Here is a 19,839-nt window from a genome sequence, read left to right as displayed (position 1 = left end):
CATAAGGGTGGTGTCATCTGCATATCTGAGGTTATTGATATTTCTCCTGGCAATCTTGATTCCAGCTTGTGTTTCTTCCAGTCCAGCATTTCTCATGATGTACTCTGCATAGAAGTTAAATAAGCAGGGTGATAATATACAGCCTTGACATACTCCTTTTCCTATTTGGAACCAGTCTGTTGTTCCATGTCCAGTTCTAACTGTTGCTTCCTGACCTGCATACAGATTTCTTAAGAGGCAGGTCAGGTGGTCTGGTATTCCCATCTCTTTGAGAATTTTCCACAGTTTATTGTGATCCACACAGTCAAAGGCTTTGGCATAGTCAATAAAGCAGAAATAGATGTTTTTCTGGAACTCTTTTGCTTTTTCCATGATCCAGTGGATGTTGGCAATTTGATCTCTGGTTCCTCTGCCTTTTCTAAAACCAGCTTGAACATCTGGAAGTTCACGGTTCATGTATTGCTGAAGCCTGGCTTGGAGAATTTTGAGCATTACTTTACTAGCGTGTGAGATGAGTGCAATTGTGCGGTAGTTTGAGCATTCTTTGGCATTGCCTTTCTTAGGGATTGGAATGAAAACTGACCTTTTCCAGTCCTGTGGCCACTGCTGAGTTTTCCAAATTTGCTGGCATATTGAGTGCAGCACTCTCACAGCATCATCTTTCAGGATTTGAAATAGCTCAACTGGAATTCCATCACCTCCACTAGCTTTCTTCATAGTGATGCTTTCTAAGGCCCACTTGACTTCACATTCCAGGATGTGTGGCTCTAGGTCAGTGATCACACCATCGTGATTATCTGGGTCATGAAGACCTTTTTTGTACAGTTCTGTGTATTCTTGCCATCTCTTCTTAATATCTTCTGCTTCTCTTGGGTCCATACCATTTCTGTCCTTTATTGAGCCCATCTTTGCATGAAATGTTCCTTTGGTATCTCTTATTTTCTTGAAGAGATCTCTAGTCTTTCCCATTCTGTTGTTTTCCTCTATTTCTTTGCATTGATCACTGAAGAAGGCTTTCTTATCTCTCCTTGCTATTCTTTGGAACTCTGCATTCAGATGCTTGTGTCTTTCCTTTTCTCCTTTGCTTTTTGCTTCTCTTCTTTTCACAGCTATTTGTAAGGCCTCCCCAGACAGCCATTTTGCTTTCTTGCATTTCTTTTCCATGGGGATGGTCTTCATCCCTGTCTCCTGTACAGTGTCATCTGATAGATAGAGTGCCTGATGAAGTATGGTCTCTCTTTAGCCATTAGCTATTCTCTTTTTGCTTCTTTGGTCTACAAACCACTAGAGATATCATAGATTCCAAGGACATTTTTCCTTTCAGCCATCCTAATATAATGTTTGAAACAGTCAAATTCACACTTCATTTGTTAGTATTCATTTATTTGCCAGCTTTTCTCAACCACAGTCAATTTCCATTATTCAACTAATCCCTCAATCAATCAGATTAAAAATTATATCTTTACTACTAATACATGTCCAATACTAGGAGCTGTAATGAAATTCAGAAAAATCTAACACTGTTCTGGTTTTTAATGGGCATAGTACCACAGTTGACTCTAACCCAGCCACAGAGTTGGTTCTCTGTAAATCCTGAGTGTTATACTAGAAATTCACAACAATCAGACCCTATGCACATCCCTAAAGTGTACACTATGAGGATTAAGAAATGAGTGAAAAACTAAGCATTTGGGCTCAGTGGCTGAAATATACCCTTTAGTATTTAATTTACACTCATTGGTCATCAATGGTGGCTCAGGGGTAAAGAGTCCACTTCAGTGCAGGAGACCAGGTTCTACCCTCTCGTCAGGAAGATCCTTTGGAGAAGGGAATGGCAACCCACTCCAGTGTTCTTGCCTGAAGAATCCCGTGGACAGAGGAGCCGTGGGATACAGTGCATGCGGTTGCCAGTAGTTGGACGCGACTGAACAACTAACACTTTCACTTTAAATGTGTACCTATACATGGCAGTGAAGATACAGACTGGGCGTTTACTAAAATGGACATTTAGCTTAAATAATGAGGAAACTGTTAATTCAGTTACTGCAGAAGAGAAGATAGGGATTTTGGAAAAGTTGGACATCGTCTTTTCTTTTAAATTATAAATTGAAAAAAAAAATTATACCTTAAAGCCTGAATCACTGAAATTTAAGGCTGAAAGTAGTTAGTTATCTCTAGGGCATAGGACATACCATTTTGACTGAGGAGATTTTGGTTGAAACAACCTAATTCAATTCCTAAATAATTCTTTCCATTGTATGAGATGCCATTATAATTTACTATTGCTTTGTTACTATTAAGTTGGAAATATCACCTAAAAATAGCAATTATACTTGCTTACATATATAGCATAAATACATACAATATACCAATAGCTCTATATATATCCATATACATAGCATATATATATAATTTTATCTAATAAATCTCATGGGATCCATAAAAGTTGCCCTATAGAATAATGCAATAATATTAAAACACAAAAGAAATCATTGTCATGCTGTCATTCTTGATCACTGATTTGAGCTGATGCTTCCTTTCTAGCCTAAGAAAGCTTATTTTTTATTGTTGTTACACTTTAAGCATTATTGTTACTTCCGCTGAGATCTTGAGAAAAGTATTTCTTTTCATTACCTTTTGTCTTTAGATCTCAGGATCTGACTTACCTTGAGTGAACTATGAAATTTGAATATGAAACATGAACATATGGTATATTCACGTGTATAAAAATTGCCATCTTTGGTCAGAAAGTACATGTCTCAGGACTGTGATACTACAAACAATGATTAAACAAGCTAGGATAAGGCATGGAGGGGAAGAACAGAATACCATCCAACTTGTAATCATCGTCTAAGATAGTAGCTGTCTTAAGTGGTAAAAAATTACTGGCAATGCTTTCTAGAGCCATTAGGCGCTTGCTGCACCCTGGAGTGCTGTGAGCCATAAAAGCAGAGTGGGGATAAACACACCCTGGGGTGTCATATGCTGTGAAGCACAGATGTGTTCACCCATATTATGATAACCATTGCTTAGAGAAATCCTGTTTTCAGTAAGAGAAGACAAAGAAGGAAAAATGCATTTTCCTATTCAATAAAGATCTAGTAATATAATCTCTCAGTTTTAGAGTATGTGGAGCAACTGGACTGGGGAATTTTTTACATAGATATATCATTCCCCTTAGAAGTTCCTTTCAAAATTGCAAAAGTTATTCTTAAAGTGAAGTTTTAAGACCTGACTGTATATTAGGTACAGTGACTGAATAAAGGGAACCAAACTTCAGTGTTTGGGGCTCTAAATAATGATCCCAGTGATAACTATTGCCAGACCTCAATTACTTTCCACTATGAAGGAAGTAACAGAGTCGCAATGTATTTTTCTCAATATGGACTGGATGCAGGCTAAGATTTTAAAAACAAAACTGAAACACAGAGATCCAGAGGGCATTAGACTTTCATTGAAGTATGTTATTCAGATCAAAATATTAATCTGTTTGATTCTTATTATTTTAAACAGGAAAACCTGCTGCTATTACAAGCAAAAACTAAGGTGGGTCAAAATAAGGGAGACTCAGGTGATCGTGGAAGGACTGATGCTGAAGCCGAAACTCCAGTGCTTCGGCCACCTGATGCGAAGAGCCGACTCATTGGAAAAGACTCTGATGCTGGGAAAGATTGAGGGCTGGAGGAGAAGGGGACAACAGAGGATGAGATGGTTGGATGGCATCACTGACTCGATGGACATGAGTCTGGGTGGACTCCGGGAGTTGGTGATGGACAGGGAGGCCTGGCGTGCTGCGATTCATGGGGTCGCAAAGAGTCGGACACGACTGAGCGACTGAACTGAACTGAACAGGTGATAGTGGTTCTTAATTCTGACCAGTTCTTGAATGTTCTGGTGTTGGAGCAGGTTTCTTCAGATAGCATGTGCTGGAATTTTTTCTCCTTACTTTCTCTCCTTTTCCCTTTGGGTTTTACTTCCTGAGCAATGTGATATTTGTACAGATAACAGTAACTTTTGCAAATGTGACCACAGATTTTTGTTAAGGGAAATGCGATGGGTTTCAACTTAAAAACATGCGTAGAGGACATGGGAGGACAAAAGAAGGGGTAGCAATGGAATAACTGCAACATAAGAGGGGAGAAGGCTTCCCAATAACTACAAAGTTCGGATTTGTCTCCCTAATGCACTTAGACAGAAGTGTGTCATCTGAGACTAATGTAGCAATGGCTGATGGCCAAAAAATTCTAGAGCAGGGTGTTTAAACTATGCCCCGTGAATCCCCCTGGAACTATATTATATTTTGTTGTTTTTGCTCTTGAGTTGTTGTTTCCTCATTGTTCTAGAATTAGTCCTATAGTCTAAAGAGTCTGTGACCCAAAAGTGATTAAAAACCAGAAGAACTCTAAGACACAAAGTTTCTGTTGTTTTCTAGGAGAGCACTGTGGAAACTGAAGATAATTCAAGGTAGATTGGAGAAGAGAATTTGGTTGATACTTGAATGATTCATTCTGTGGATCCAGGGTATACTGCAGTCTCATTTGGTCAAATTCAGAGTAGCCAAAGTACCACCAGACCTGATCAAATTGAGGGTTTATACACTCAAGCTTGCTAAAGTATTAATTTTAAAGGAAGTTTCAGCATCTGTTGGAGACAGTTTAGATCTCCAGGATAGATGTTAATCTCAAAAAGATTCTTACTGGTAGGTGTCAGCTGTGTTTCATCTCAGCAGGATGGGATTGAATATGCACAGACACCGATCCTCAGATCAAAGGGTGTGATTATGATGTGGAAGAGCATTTTCAGGTCTTTCGGATATCTCAAATGAAAACAAAAGTGATGTTCATATAACTCTCCCTAAAACACTTCTGAAAGTTGTTGGCACTGGCAGTGTGGTGCTGCTTTAATCAGAGACAAAGTGAGCGAATTTCGTGAGGTAGTCATGGTGAAAATATCAAATTTTATGGTTTGTCACAGATTAATAAGCAAATAATATTAAGGCTGTGCAAACTCTTTTTCAATAACTTGAGCGATTATCAAAGATTACACAGGACATGTTTAGCAAAAGAACAAAAACTAATAAATATGAACATCAATCTGTGAGCTGTGCCTCATTAATTCTTTACACACCAGAAAAATTGAAGTAAAGCAAGAAATATTCACTGTATGATAACCAGAGATGTGAGTAGAGAAGCTTTTTAAAGTACAATTTTTCATTAATAATTTAAGAGAATAAATGAAATTGCTACTTCAGTAAAGTCCGTTGGCATTGTCTGGACTTGGCACTTAAAATATTGCCGTGTTATATAGGATTCGCCGTACCCAAAGAGAGTTCTGGCCTTTGCCCTAGGCTGCTCACTGCAGGTGGCCTCTGGTTTCCAGGAATTGCCTGCATGTAAGAGTACCTTTTTTGGCCTAAGGCTTTGGTCACAGGACAGACAATGGTTCATGATGAGGGGTTTGGGCCACATCATATCCTTCTCTTTGGAAATTAGGTATTTAGTCAGGAGACGAAGGGCTTCCTGATAGCTGAGTTGATAAAGAATCCGCCTGCAAAGCAGGAGACCCCGGTTCCATTTCTGGGTCTGGAAGATCCCCTGGAGAAGGGATAGGCTACCCACCTCAGTATTCTTGGGCTTCCCTTGTGGCTCAGCTGTAAAGTATCCACCTGCAATGCGGGAGACCTGGATTCGATCCGTGGGTTGGGAAGATCCCCTGGAGAAATGGAAAGGCTACCCACTCCAGTATTCTGGCCTGGAGAATTCCATGGACTATCCATGGGGTTGCAAAGAGTTGGACATGACTCAGCGACTTTCACTTTCACTTTCTAGGGGTTTCCCATGTAGCTCGATGGTAAAGAATCCACCTGCCAATGCAAGAGTCATGGGTTTGATCCTTGGGTCAGGAAGGTCTCCTGGAGAAGGAAATGGGAACTAACCTGTTCCAGTATTCTTGCCTGGAAAATCCCATAGACAGAGAGAGGAGCCTGGCGGGCTATAGTCCATGGCGTCATAAAAAGTCACAACTTAGCTACTAAACAGCCACAACAGAAGATTAAAGGTGTTAGCCTGAACTCTGGGAAGACTGGAGGCTGACGGTCAGCCACTCAATGTGTGTACTCAAGACCTCTGGACACTGAAGACAGTCCTTGGGGTCACAAAGAGCCAGACGCGACTTAGTGACTAAGCCCAGCACCGCAAGCCTGCAGTTAGTGTGAGACTGAAGGCAGACTTTTTGGGTGTGTTTCCTTTGACCTTCTGGTTTGGGTTAACTCTGGATAACTAGCTCCCTAAAGCCAAATATGTAACACTCAAATAACTAGAAAAATAAGAAAATTAAATACATAACACATGTTCACACACATATACACATAAGATAAAAATAATAAAATGTGTGTACTAATGTGTAGTGCACGTTAACATACAGATATTTTGTACAAATGTCATTTTTTGTTTGCCCGAAATCATTTCCCCATTTTTCTGATAACAAAATGCCTTTCCCTAATGGTTATCCATTCTGTCCCTATCAACCTCCCATTCCCTTGACCCAATCTTGGTTAATCTAAACCTTCCTTGGGGTCCTCCCTTCCATAATAAAATTATTGTTTTGCATGAACAAGCTAGACCAATCAAATTCTTCTCTGAGATTTGTCTGGTATAGCTATTAACGGGGGAAAAAAATCTTTCTTTATCTAGAGGTGTTTTTTTTTTTCCCCACTCTGTTTCTGACCCAGCCCAATTCCACAACCCTGTGATGGGGAGCTCGCTCTCTCACCCAAGCCCCTCCATCAGGGAACATTCTCCAGGGAATGTTCCCCCGTCTTGAACACACACACTGGGGGACACCTGTGGTGCTGCTTCTGGTAGGTGGAATGTGAGGTTTCCCAGGAAGGGAGTCAGGGTGCAGGTGGAGCCTGCAGAGTGGGCTATGGGGGTGTGTGGGAAGAATAAGTGTTGGTCCTGATAGAAGGCAGGGGAAGGATAGGATGGGATTTGCTGAGCATTAGGGTTAGAGGTCAGAGAAGGCAATGGCACCCCACTCTAGTACTCTTGCCTGGAAAATCCCATGGATGGAGGAGCCTGGCAGGCTGCAGTCCATGGGGTCGAAAAGAGTCAGACACGACTGAGCGACTTCACTTTCACTTTTCACTTTCATGCATTGGAGGAGGAAATGGCAACCCACTCCAGTGTTCTTGCCTGGAGAATCCCAGGGACGGGGGAGCCTGGTGGGCTGCCGTCTATGGGGTCGCACAGAGTTGGACACGACTGAAGCAACTTAGCAGCAGCAGCAGGGTTAAAGGTGCCTAGAGAATGGAAGAATCAGGCTCAAAGCTCTGTTGCAATGACCAGTTTTGTAAGATCTCAGGAATTCTAGCAGACCTAGCAGGGGAGGACGGGTATGAGAAAGACCTGCAAACCTCAGGTGCAGAGGCCCCTCATCCCAGCCTTGTCAGCAAGGAGTCTTCTTCCTGCCACCTATCAAGCAAACCCAGATCATTATAGGCACCTTGCCTCACCCCCTCAACCCAAAGTCAGAATGTGGTCCCAGAGGCCTAGCCAAGTGTGTGAGTGTGGGCTCTGACCCAAAGGATGTGCCAGGTTAGGACTTCCCAAGGCCAGAATAGAAAGTGAACTGCAAATGCAGTATGTAGAGAGTAGGATATTATGTATCCAGAATTGCTGATAGCCATGTAGGCATCCCTGCTACAATGTAAACTGGTGGTTCTTTTAAGAATAAAGTCCTCACAGAGGCAAGAAATGTCGAGAAATAAGGACAGATACAGTGACATGCTTTGATTTCTTGGGTCCTGTACTCATTTTGTTTCCTGAAATGTGAGCCTATATATTTCTGTTTTTTGCCAGAGTAGGTTGAGCTTTTCTTTTCTATCACAGACTCTTACTGGACACTTTATATATATATACACACAAGCTTTACAGTAAGTCTTGAACTTGGGTAGCGTCTATCCACCAACTTTGTTCTTTTCTTTCAATATTGTGTTGGTTGCTTTGCATCTTTTGCTTCTCCATATAAAATTTAGAATCAGTTTGATGATACACATAAAATAATTTGCTGAATTTGTATTTGGATTGTACTGAACCAGTCAGTCAAGTTGGGAAGAATTAACTACTGAATAATACTGAGTGCTCCTATCCATGAACATGGAATATCTCTCCATTTATTTTATTCTTTGATTTTGCTCATCAGAGTTTTGTTGTTTTATTCATACAGCTATTTTACACATTTTGTAAATTTGTAACTAAGTGTTTTATTTGGGGAGATTTTAACATAAATTGTATTGTGTTTTTTGTTTCAAATTCTCTTGTTCATTGTTGGTATATAGGTGAGCAAATGTAAACTAACCTTGTATACTGCAACCTTGCTGCCCTCACTTGGCTTCAGGAGTGCTTTTGTCAAATCTTTCAGATTTCCTACTTGGATGATCATGTCATCTTTGGCAGGGTTGGGGGGTGGGGACAGTTTGTGAATCAGTTTACATTTTTTTCTCCCCTTGCCTTATTGTATTAGCAAGTATGATGTTGAAAGGAGTTATGACAGGGAATTTTCTTTCCTTGTAACTAAACTTAGTAGAAAGCTTTGAGTTTTCCAATATTAAATATGATGTTAGTTGTAGATTCTTTTCAGATAGGCTTTATCAAGTTCAAAAAGTTCCTGTTTCTAGTTTAATGAGAGTGGTTATCATGAATGAGTTCAATTTTGTCAAATGTTTTTTCTGCAATTCTTGATATGATCATGTGTGATTCAAAGAATACTTCATTGAGGGACTGAAAAGAAAGTCAAGCAAAACCTTTTTCCCTTGTTCTTATAGAGGCAGCGATGCCACAAGTAGGAATTTCGGGTGACTTTGGTCTTTTCCCCCTTTAGTATCTTCCTACCAAGTTTCCCCAAATAAATGAAATGTTTGTGCTCTTGTAAACTGAGCTTGAAGAGTATTCCTAAAACACTAATCATTATTCATTGCTTTGCTAAAACTCCATTACCAAGAATTTCTGAAGCTAATTGTGATTAATATGAATGAGAAATTTTTCACAAACATTTCTAAAATTTGGTTTTCCCCTATATTATAGTTGTAAATATAAGGGTTTGTGAAAGTTATGGGAGATGCTGATGTTTTCTTCCTAGAGACATTGGGAGATTTGATGGGATTGGCAAACTTCTAGCTGAGTCTTTAAGAATTGGTATGAGTTTGGAGACAGGGGGATTTGATCAGGGAGAATTGCATATGGAGATAGAAAATGCCAGCCATATTTGGGGCAGCCAGTTATTAAGAACTTGGAATGTTAACAGGAAAATGGTAGAAAGATGAACTGAACAACTGAGTTACGGCCAAGTTACGGTGAACACTAAATGTCAAACCGAGAAATCAAATTTAGTCTGCAGGGGATGTGGATACGTTGAAATATTTTCAGTACAGTGATGACATGATCAGGACTGTGCTTTTAGAAGATTAATTTTGCAGTACTTTGTAGAATGAAAGATAGAGACAAAATACAGGAGGTAGAGACATCTTTGTCACATCTGGTAATATATCTTTGAAATTCCTTTTTCCTTTAAATGTCACACAGCAACTCTGAGAACTACACTTTGAGACTGTGATTCCGCTGTCAGCAGTGACATTCACTTCTCATTTTCTCTTCTGATGAATGAGGGAGCCAGCTTCAGCCGACAATGAGAAGAATCACTAAATACAGTCAACATGGACTTCAATTAATGAAGAAGGCAATAGCTTCTGTTCTGTATATGATCATAATATCTTCTGGCTATAGGTTACCTGTAACAAGAAATAGTAGAAAGAGAAGGGTGGGAGAAAGAAAGTGAGGAGAGGAGGAGAGAAAAGCAGAGAGGGCACGACAGGGGAAGATAAGTTTCTGTCAGATGAGTCTCATGCTTCGGTCTCTGACAGTTTACTTAGATTAAAAAAAACTCTATATTTTCTATTTATCAAAGTAGTAATTTGGAAGCTCTTATATATCAGTGTGAAAGATATGAGACAGTCGTCCGTTCTCAGTTTGCTGAGAACGAGGTAGGATTACACTTCCTGGCCCCGTGGGTTAGGTGGGGCCATGTGGCTGGCCCAGAACAAGGATGCTGAGTGGAACTTAGGTGCCGCTTCCGGGCTGGGGCATCTGATTGCTGATGTGTGATCCTCTAGGGCTCTCTCTGTCTTTCTGGAACAGATGGTGGCTCTTCCTTGCTTCTCTAAGACAAATTGCTTTTTCCCAAGCCACATTTACATCAACAACATAAGAGAATATTGGCCTAATTGCACCCTCCACGATATTGACTAATTTAATATTTTTCTGGTTTGGTAATTTCTAGTCTCTGTGAAGAGTAGAGTACCTCTGCTGACCTGTGATGAAAAAGTAGCAGTGAGTAAGAATTAAACTTGAATTTAACATCCTTTAGATTTAATTGTGTTTTCATTTTAATGTAATGCTTCGCTTCTGATATTTTATATCAATGTATAACTTATATATATTTATAAGTAATTTATTAACATATATATTTGATTTCTTCTTTTTTTTTGTAAAGAACAATTTTTAGAGCAGTTTTAGTTTTTTTCAGCAAAATTTAGAGAAAGGTACAGAGATTTCCCATAGCCCCCTGTCCTTACACGCATCCTCACCAGAGTGGTACATGTGTTATAAGTGATGAACCTACGTTGATATATCATTATTGCCCAAAGTCCATGGTTTACATTAGGATTCATTCTAAGTGTTGTACCTTCTGTAGGTTTGGACGAATGTATAATATTCACGTTTATAATATCATGCAGAGTATTTTCACTGCCTAAAAAAATTCTTGATGCTCTACCTGTTTATTTCTCCTCCATATTCCCTGCAACCACCGATCTTGCTGTTTCCATAGTTCTGCCTTTTCAACTACATGATGTAGTTGAACTCATACAGTACGTAGTCTTTTCAAATTTCAAATGCAAATAGAAATATGCATTTAAAGTTCTTCTGTGTATTTTCATGGCTTGATATCTCACATTTTTGGTGCTAAGTGATATTCTATTTTTCTGGAAATACCATAGTTTGTTTTTCCATTTACCTACTAAAGGACATTTGTGTATCTTAACATTTTGGAAGTTATGAATAAAACTGCATAAATATCCATGCAGGTTTTTGTGTGGACAAGCATTTTCAATTCTGTGGAATATGATTTCTAGATTGTATGGCCAGATATGTTTAACTTCATGAGAGACCACTAAATTGACTTCCAAAGTTGCTGCGCCGTTTTGCATTCCCACCAACAGTATGTGAGAACCCCTGCTGTTCTGCATCCTTGCTAGCATTTACTATCGTCAGTTGTCTTTGTCTCTTTTGGGGGTGGGCAGGGAATGCCATTCTAATAGGTGTGTAGTGGGATTTCTGATGTGTTTATTTCACTTCCCTGATGGCATATGATTTGGAGCATCTTTTCATAGGCTTATTTGCCGTCTGTATATCTGCTTTGGTGACATGTCTATTAAGTTCTTGGTTCCGTTTGTTCACTGGGTGGTTCATTTTCTTAGTGTTGTTTTTCAGAATCCTTCATATATTTTGGAAATAGTCTTTTCTAAGATGTGTCATTTGCAAATGTTTTCCCCTAGTGGCTTATCTTTTCGTTTTCTTCACATTTTTTGCAGAGCAGATGTTTTTAATTTTAATGAAGTCCAGTTTGTCAATTCTCAGGATGAGACGGTTGGATGGAATCACGACTCAATGAACATGAGTCTGAGCAAGGAGATGGCAAAGGAAAGGAGATGGTGAAGTACAGGAAAGCCTGGCATGCTGCAGTCCATGGGGTCGCAAACAGTCAGACTGAGCTGCTGAACAACAATGTTATCTTCTAGGGACTTTATAGTTTTGTGTTTTACATCGAGGTCTATTATTCATTTTGAGTTATTTTGTAAGGAGTGTAAGTTAGTCTTTTTGCATGCAGATGTCCGGTTGTTCCAATATCATTTGTTGTAAAAACTGTCTTTTCTACAGTTTACTGACTTTGCTCCTTTATCAAAGATCAGTCGGCTCTAATTACATGGGTCTGTTTCTGGTTCTCTGCTCTGTCCCATGATCCATTTGTCCAGCATTTCGCCAATGCCACACTGTCTTGGTTATTAGCTTTATGGTAATCCTTGACATTGGGTCGTGTCGGTTCTCCAGCTTTGATTTTCTTCAGTATTGTGTTGTCCACTCTGGGTGTCTTGCTTCTTCGTGTAAACTTTAGAGTTAGTGTCTTTCTTTCTTTCTTTTTATACAGCATTGTACAAGCATTGTTTTTTTCTCTGGCAACCTTTGTTTTATTTTTAAATGAACTATAATGTAATTAACCAAACTTCTGAAGATGAATAGTTTTGAAATCTTTTCAGTATTTTAATATATACATTTAACTTTTCTTATTCTTCCCCATATCTTTCCCACTTCTTGTATGAACAAACTTGGACAAGGACCAAGGAAGTCATGTGTCCCCCAAGAAATTCTGGGTGTTTTCAGTGGTTGCCCACGTTTGGTGCTATCTTATCTGTTACACCCTTCCATGATGACATGTCTGTGCAGCCTTCTCAGTGCACTTGCTCATGAAGCATTAAACACTCCACTGAACCTGATCCAGGTGAGGCCTAAGAAAAAGTCAGGAAAACATTTTACTGTATCCTTTGGTGTATTCTTAGTTGAACTAGTTATGAGACAGTTCTTATTGTTGACACAGTTGACACAGTTATGAGAGCTGTTTTTGTTGACACAGTTGTTTTGTGTCCATTGCCTTGAAACTGTGTTTTTTTCTTTTCTTTTCTTTTTTTTATTCAGAGGGATCAGATGTGCAATTTTGAGAAGTATTCTCTAAGAGATTTCTCATATTTGATGAATGGTTCTGGCAGCCTATGCCATCAACCAATGAACTGAAGCTTGGGTTTGCTCTCTTTTCTGTATATGTTCATCTGCTTGGTGAAACTTATCCAGCATCCTGGTTTTAAATACCATCCCAAACTAACAACTCTGAAGTTTATATCTCTAACCAACATTTCGATATAGCCAACAGCCTAAGGCACATCAGCACATTCAACTCGTCTGGGGCATCTGAACACGCCCCAGTCATGTTTCTAAGCTTCTGCCTTTATACTGGCTCCGTTCATTTCAGAAATAATTCAAGCGCTTCTCACTATCTCATGGGTACCATCTTGGTTCAAGTCACCGTCATCTTTGACCTGGACCGTAGGCGTGGTCTCCTGGCTGGCTTTATTGCCTCTTCTCTTGCCTCTCTTTAAGCTTTACTCAACAGACCAGCCAGAGGGATCCTGTTCAAATGAAACTCCTATCATGTTGCTCCCTGCTCAGTCCCTTCCAAAGGTTTCTCGCCTCACGCAGAGTAAGATCATGCATGAGCCGCCAGCTCAGTCCCTCAGTCATGCCTGACTCTTTGCGACCCCTTGGACTGCAGCACGCCATCAGATCAGATCAGATCAGATCAGTCGCTCAGTCGTGTCTGACTCTTTGCTACCCCATGAATCGCAGCACGCCAGGCCTCCCTGTCCATCACCAACTCCCAGAGTTCACTCAGACTCACGTCCATCGAGTCAGTGATGCCATCCAGCCATCTCATCCTGTCATCCCCTTCTCCTCCTGCCCCCAATCCCTCCCAGCATCAGAGTCTTTTCCAATGAGTCAACTCTTCGCAAGAGGTGGCCAAAGTATTGGAGTTCCAGCTTTAGCATCATTCCTTGCAAAGAAATCCCAGGGCTGATCTCCTTCAGAATGGACTGGTTGGATCTCCTTGTAGTCCAAGGGACTCTCAAGGGTCTGCTCCAACACTACAGTTCAAAAGCATCAATTCTTTGGCACTCAGCCTTCTTTACAGTCCAACTCTCACATCTGTATACGATCACAGGAAAAACCATAGCCTTAACTAGACGAACCTTCGTTGGCAAAGTACTGTCTCTGCATTTGAATATGCTGTCTAGGTTGGTCATAACTTTCCTTCCAAGGAGTAAACGTCTTTTAATTTCATGGCTGCAGTCACCATCTGCGGTGATTTTGGAGCCCCCCAAAATAAAGTCTGACACTGTTTCCACTGTTTCCCCATCTATTTCCCATGAAGTGATGGGACCAGATGCCACAATCTTCGTTTTCTGAATGTTGAGCTTTAAGCCAACTTTTTCACTCTCCACTTTCACTTTCATCAAGAGGCTTTTTAGTTTCTCTTCACTTTCTGCCATAAGGGTGGTGTCATCTGCATATCTGAGGTTATTGATATTTCTCCCCGCAATCTTGATTTCAGCTTGTGTTTCTTCCAGTCCAGCATTTCTCATGATGTACTCTGCATATAATTTAAATAAACAGGGTGACAATATACAGCCTTGACGAACTCCTTTTCCTATTTGGAACCAGTCTGTTGTTCCATGTCCAGTTCTAACTGTTGCTTCCTGACCTGTATACAGATTTCTCAAGAGGCAGGTCAAGTGGTCTGGTATTCCCATCTCTTTCAGAATTTTCCACAGTTTATTGTGATCCACACAGTCAAAGGCTTTGGCATGTAAAGCAGAAATAGATGTTTTTCTGGAACTCTCTTGCTTTTTCCATGATCCAGCAGATGTTGGCAATTTGATCTCTGGTTCCTGTGCCTTTTCTAAATCCAGCTTGAAAATCAGGAAGTTCACGGTTCACATATTGCTGAAGCCTGGCTTGGAGAATTTTGAGCATTACTTTACTAGCATGTGAGATGAGTACAATTGTGCGGTAGTTTGAGCATTCTTTGGCATTGCCTTTCTTTGGGATTGGAATGAAAATGGCCATAGGCTGTGATATAATATGACAGGCATGAGCCACAGGGCCTCTTATCATCTGGACCCAACCAGCTTCTGCTCTTCAGGCTGTCCTTCTGCTCCCCTACCCTGGCTTCCTGGCAAGTCCACAAGTATCCAGGCTTATACTCCAGCCTGGAATCATTTGAACTGATGCTTCTTTTGCAGAATTATATCTTCCTGTGTATCCTCACGGAGAGAGCAATGGCACCCCACTACAATACTCTTGCCTGGCAAATGCCATGGATGGAGGAGTCTGGTAGGCTGCAGTCCATGGGGTCACTAACAGTCGGACGTGACTTCCCTTTCATTTTCACTTTCATGCATCGGAGAAGGAAATAGCAACCCACTCCAGTGTTCTTGTCTGGAGAATCCTGGGGACGGGGGAGCCTGGTGGGCTGCCGTCTATGGGGTCGCACAGAGTCGGACATGACTGAAGTGACTTAGCAGTGTATCCTCAAGGTTAACTCCCTCACCTCCTATTCTTACTCTTGACTTTTCAATGATATTTATGCAAACAGCATATTTACGATTGCCATCATCCTCTCTTTCCATTACTCTTTCATCTTGTTTCACATTATGTTTTGTCTTCCACAGTACTGATGACCATTTAATATATAGTATAGTTTGTATATTCATTGTGTCTCTTCTTGGTCTTCTGTCTCTCCTTGTCAGAATGTACATTCCGAGAGGCCAGTATCCTTGCCCATTTTGTCCACTGGTTCGTCTCACACATCATAGTTGTGTCTAATTCATTAATGGTCATATTTGACAGGTAAACAAGTGAGTCACCTGACATCTATTTATTCCTCGGTCTGCCACAACTTATGTGACATTCATTAAATATAGATTCCTTCTGTGCTTGAGCATCTTTAAAAAGTTAATATAAAATATGTGAGCTGAGACTATTTGTTGTTCAGTCACTAAGTCATGTCCAACTCTTTGTGACCCCATGGACTGCAGCACGCCAGGCTTCCCTGTCCTTCGCTATCTCCCAGAGTTTGCTCAAACTCATGTCCATTGAGTCGATGAGGCCATCCAACCATCTCATCCTCTGCTGTCCCCTTCTCCTCCCGCCTTCAATCTTTCCCAGCATCAGGGTCTTTTCCAGTGAGTTGTCTCTTCACATCAGGTGGCCAAAGTATTGAAGCTTCAGCTTCAGAATCAGTGTTTCCAATGAATATTTAGGATTGATTTTCTTTAGGATTGACTGGTTTTATCTCCATGCTGTCCAAGGGACGCTCAAGAGTCTTTTCCAGCATCACAGTTTGAAAGCATCAGTTCTTCAGTGCTCAGCCTTTTTTATGGTCCAACTCTCATTTCTTTACATGACTACTGGAAAAACCACAGCTTGACTACTCAGACCTTTGTTGGCCAAGTGATGTCTCTGCTTTTTAATATGCTGTCTAGGTTTGTCATAGCTATTCTTCCAAGGAGCAAGCATCCTTTAATTTCATGGCTGCAGTCACCATCCACAGTCATTTTGGAGCCCAAGAAAATAAAATCTATTTTATCATTCCTCTTTCTTAAGACCAAGCTTTGTAAAATTTTCTGTTTCCTGGAATTATGAAAATTAGAGAAATAATACATTTCTGAATGTTATATTTGGCATAGACATCTATACCTTAGTGAACTGAAAAAAGTGAGCTATATTATTTTTGGTGTATAATGGAAAAATGAAATCTGCTTCCTTAACTCCTGAAAAATAAGCTTTAAGTAAAGGTTTTGGGCTACTTTGCAGAAAAAAGCATACTTCATGACATGCAATTTTGAAATAATTTAAAATACATTTTAGGTATTAGAGAGCAAATTTTCCACTATCTTCTATCGAAACAATAATTACCTGAGATAAATTTATTACAAATATCAAATTTAGGTTTATAGGTTTTTTCTTCGCCAAAGGCGAAGAAAAATATTTTCATGAACTTTGAGGTGCCTATGTCTGTTTCTATATTCTTTCTAGAAATTTTCATCTAGTTATGAATTCTACAAAAAGTTTCTTTTTTTAAAATTTCAGTTGTTTCAATGAAAAAGCTTAAACATGGTAAACAGAGAGTCATTGCAAAATTCAGTTGACATATTATCCAATCTGGCAATTAATAAGTTTAGGACTACTGAGATTACATATTCATATTAAATTATTATAGTAGAAAGGCTATAGTTTTGCACTGTGTTCTTTTTTGAAATATGGCTAAAGCCATGTTCAAAAATTGTTGAATTTAAGTAAAAAACAATTCTTGGTCAAATTCTTAAGGGTAAAATAAATACATTAATATCAAGAATAATGTTTCTAAAAATTAACTTTTATGTAATTTAATCATTTTCATTGGTTAAATTAGTTTATCAACCTTGACTGGTTCATCTACAGTCATTTTGTGGGTTAAACCTAGCTTTTTTATTTTACTTTAGTGTGTACCATTCGGTGGTACTAGTGGTAAAGAACCCACCTGCCAGTGCAGGAGATGTGAAAGACACGGGTTCAGTCCCTGGGTCGGGAAGATCCCCTGGAGGAGGAAAGGGCAACCCACTCCAGTATCCTTGCCTGGAGAGTCCCACAGACAGAGGAGCCTGGCGGGCTATCGTCCATAGAGTTGCACAGAGTCAGACACGACTCAAGTGACTGAGCACACACACATATCACCATAGGCAAGTTAACTACGCATATGTTAAAGAAAATGCTCATTCTACAGAACTGACTCTGTTAAGCATGATTTTGCAATAACAAATGTGTACATTCATGTACTAGGAACATAATATGTAATGATACAGCTTTAAAAATGTGTTGTTAGTCTTAGTATCAACTTTAGAGACAAAGAAAAATAGAGATTACATATTTAAACAGCTGAAAATCCACCATGATAGGCTGAAATGATTATAAAGTTAAAGTAAAATTTTAAAAAAATTAATGAATTTAAATTAAATTGCATGGAGACTATGAGACAAGAAAATTAATATTTTAGTTATTATTGCCACTCTAGAAGAGGCTTTGGATAATATAAAATTTATTTAAAGGTATTGATCAGATTCTCCTGGTTTATAAAGTATCTTTTTATTTAAAAAAACCAAACTGAAACAAAACAAAATTGAAAGGTATGTTAACTGTTTCAGTACTTTAGAGTGTTAGTCGCTCAGTCGTGGCTGACTCTTTGTGACCGCATAGACTGTAGCCCACCAGGCTCCTCTGTCCCTGTGATTCTCCAGGCAAGGATACTGGAGTGGGTAGCCATGCCCTCTTCCAGGGGATTTTCCTGACCCAGGAATAGAACCCGGGTCTCCCCTGTCTCCTTCATTGCAGGTGGATTCTTTACCCACTGAGCTACCTGAGAAGCCCACATTAGAGTACCCTCTTGCAATATTAAGGCTGTAGTGTACTAAATGACATCCCAGTGAAAATCTTGCGTAGTGGGAGAATATGGCTCCAAATGCTTTTGATATCTGCTGAGCCTCTTTTAAGGATGGACCTAGATAAGCTTGATATATTTCTCATTTGAATATTCCACGTATCATGCATTTATAGTTCCCTCATGTACCACCTTACTGTTAGAGCAGGATTTATGAATTCCCCAGAACATGTTAGACCTCAGCTCTTTCACTGTAATGCTTAAACCTGATATACTGTGGTGGTGGAGTCACAATTCTAATAGCTCTTCATCTTAACTGTGCGTAGGATAATGCTAAAGAAGAGAAATACCCGAATGCCTCTAGGGTCTATGAATGCTTTCCTAATAGCTTTTGAAACTCAATATGCTATGTTTTATTGGTAACTGATTTTAATGGAACTATGTGAGGTGCTGAACTAAATAATCTACAATGCATATATGCTTGTTGTTATAAATTAAATTTGAAAATAGTTAATAATGGGCTTCATGCATTTAGTATTGCATTAAGACACTTCTAAAATGGGCTTTTAAGATGTACAGGTATTTAAGACAACATAATGCAGGCTAATAGGGCACAAAACCGTGCATAATTGATACATTTGTGTGGCATACTCAGGGTCATTCTCTGGAAAAATATAGTTCATTTTTGAAAATATTGTTATCCTTGCTTAAATGTGAGAGTAGATATTCTATGAATAAGCCTTTTATTGTTTATGTCCTCTAGACATCTCTAAGAATAAATTAATTTATTGCTTAAAAAAGGGTATACATACGTTAACATAAAATATACTTGCCATTCTTTGATAGTAAAAAAAAAAATATCCTACTAATTAAAATTACTTGAAAAATTGAACTAAAGCTGATTTTCTCAATGGGATACTGATTTTTCTTAGGTTCTGTTGAATCTAAGTGTTGGGAAATTTTTAATTCACCTCCAGGAAGCTGTACTGTCAGCTATTTCCACTTTAATTACATCACATTTTAGAGGTCTGTGTGCAGAAGCAGAGTACAGAGTTGTTGCTTTTTCCTTGCTGCCTCTTCCCGTTGTTCTGACGTTGGCCCCATCTCCTTACGTTTGTGAAGATCTACAGTTGTCCCAGTCCCGTGCCAATGTGCCTTTTCTCACTCTCATGGCTGCCTTGCAACCATGTAACTAGAAGACAGTGAGTGTTCAGAGGTTCATTTCTGTTTTGTTTATTTGCATAAAATGTACTATCCAAATAGTATCCTGCTTTGATAGTGAAAAAAAATCAATTATCTTTAGCACATGGCAGATTATCCTAAAGGAAAGGCTGAATTTTGGTCCTTTCCAACTGCTTATTTTTTCTTGTAGGGGAAAAAGAGGATTCTGTAATAATTGGCCATTCTGCCCCCTGATTGGAGAAGGCAACGGCACCCCACTCCAGTACTCTTGCTTGGAAAATCCCATGGACAGAGGAGCCTGGTGGGCTGCAGTCCATGGGGTCGCTGAGAGTTGGACACGACTGCACGACTTCACTTTCACTTTTCACTTTCCTGCATTGGAGAAGGAAATGGCAACCCACTCCAGGGTTCTTGCCTGGAGAATCCCAGGGACGGGGGAGCCTGGTGGGCTGCCATCTCTGGGGTCGCACAGAGTCGGACACAACTGAAGCAACTTAGCAGCAGTAGCAGCAGCAGCCC

Source organism: Bos grunniens, chromosome 24 (assembly GCF_055505025.1).
Source record: "Bos grunniens cultivar Pamir isolate PY7600 chromosome 24, Bosgru_T2T1.0, whole genome shotgun sequence".
NCBI classification, from domain to species: Eukaryota; Metazoa; Chordata; class Mammalia; order Artiodactyla; family Bovidae; genus Bos; species Bos grunniens.
The sequence above is the reverse complement of the archived record's forward strand: the minus strand, read 5'-3'. Positions refer to the sequence as shown.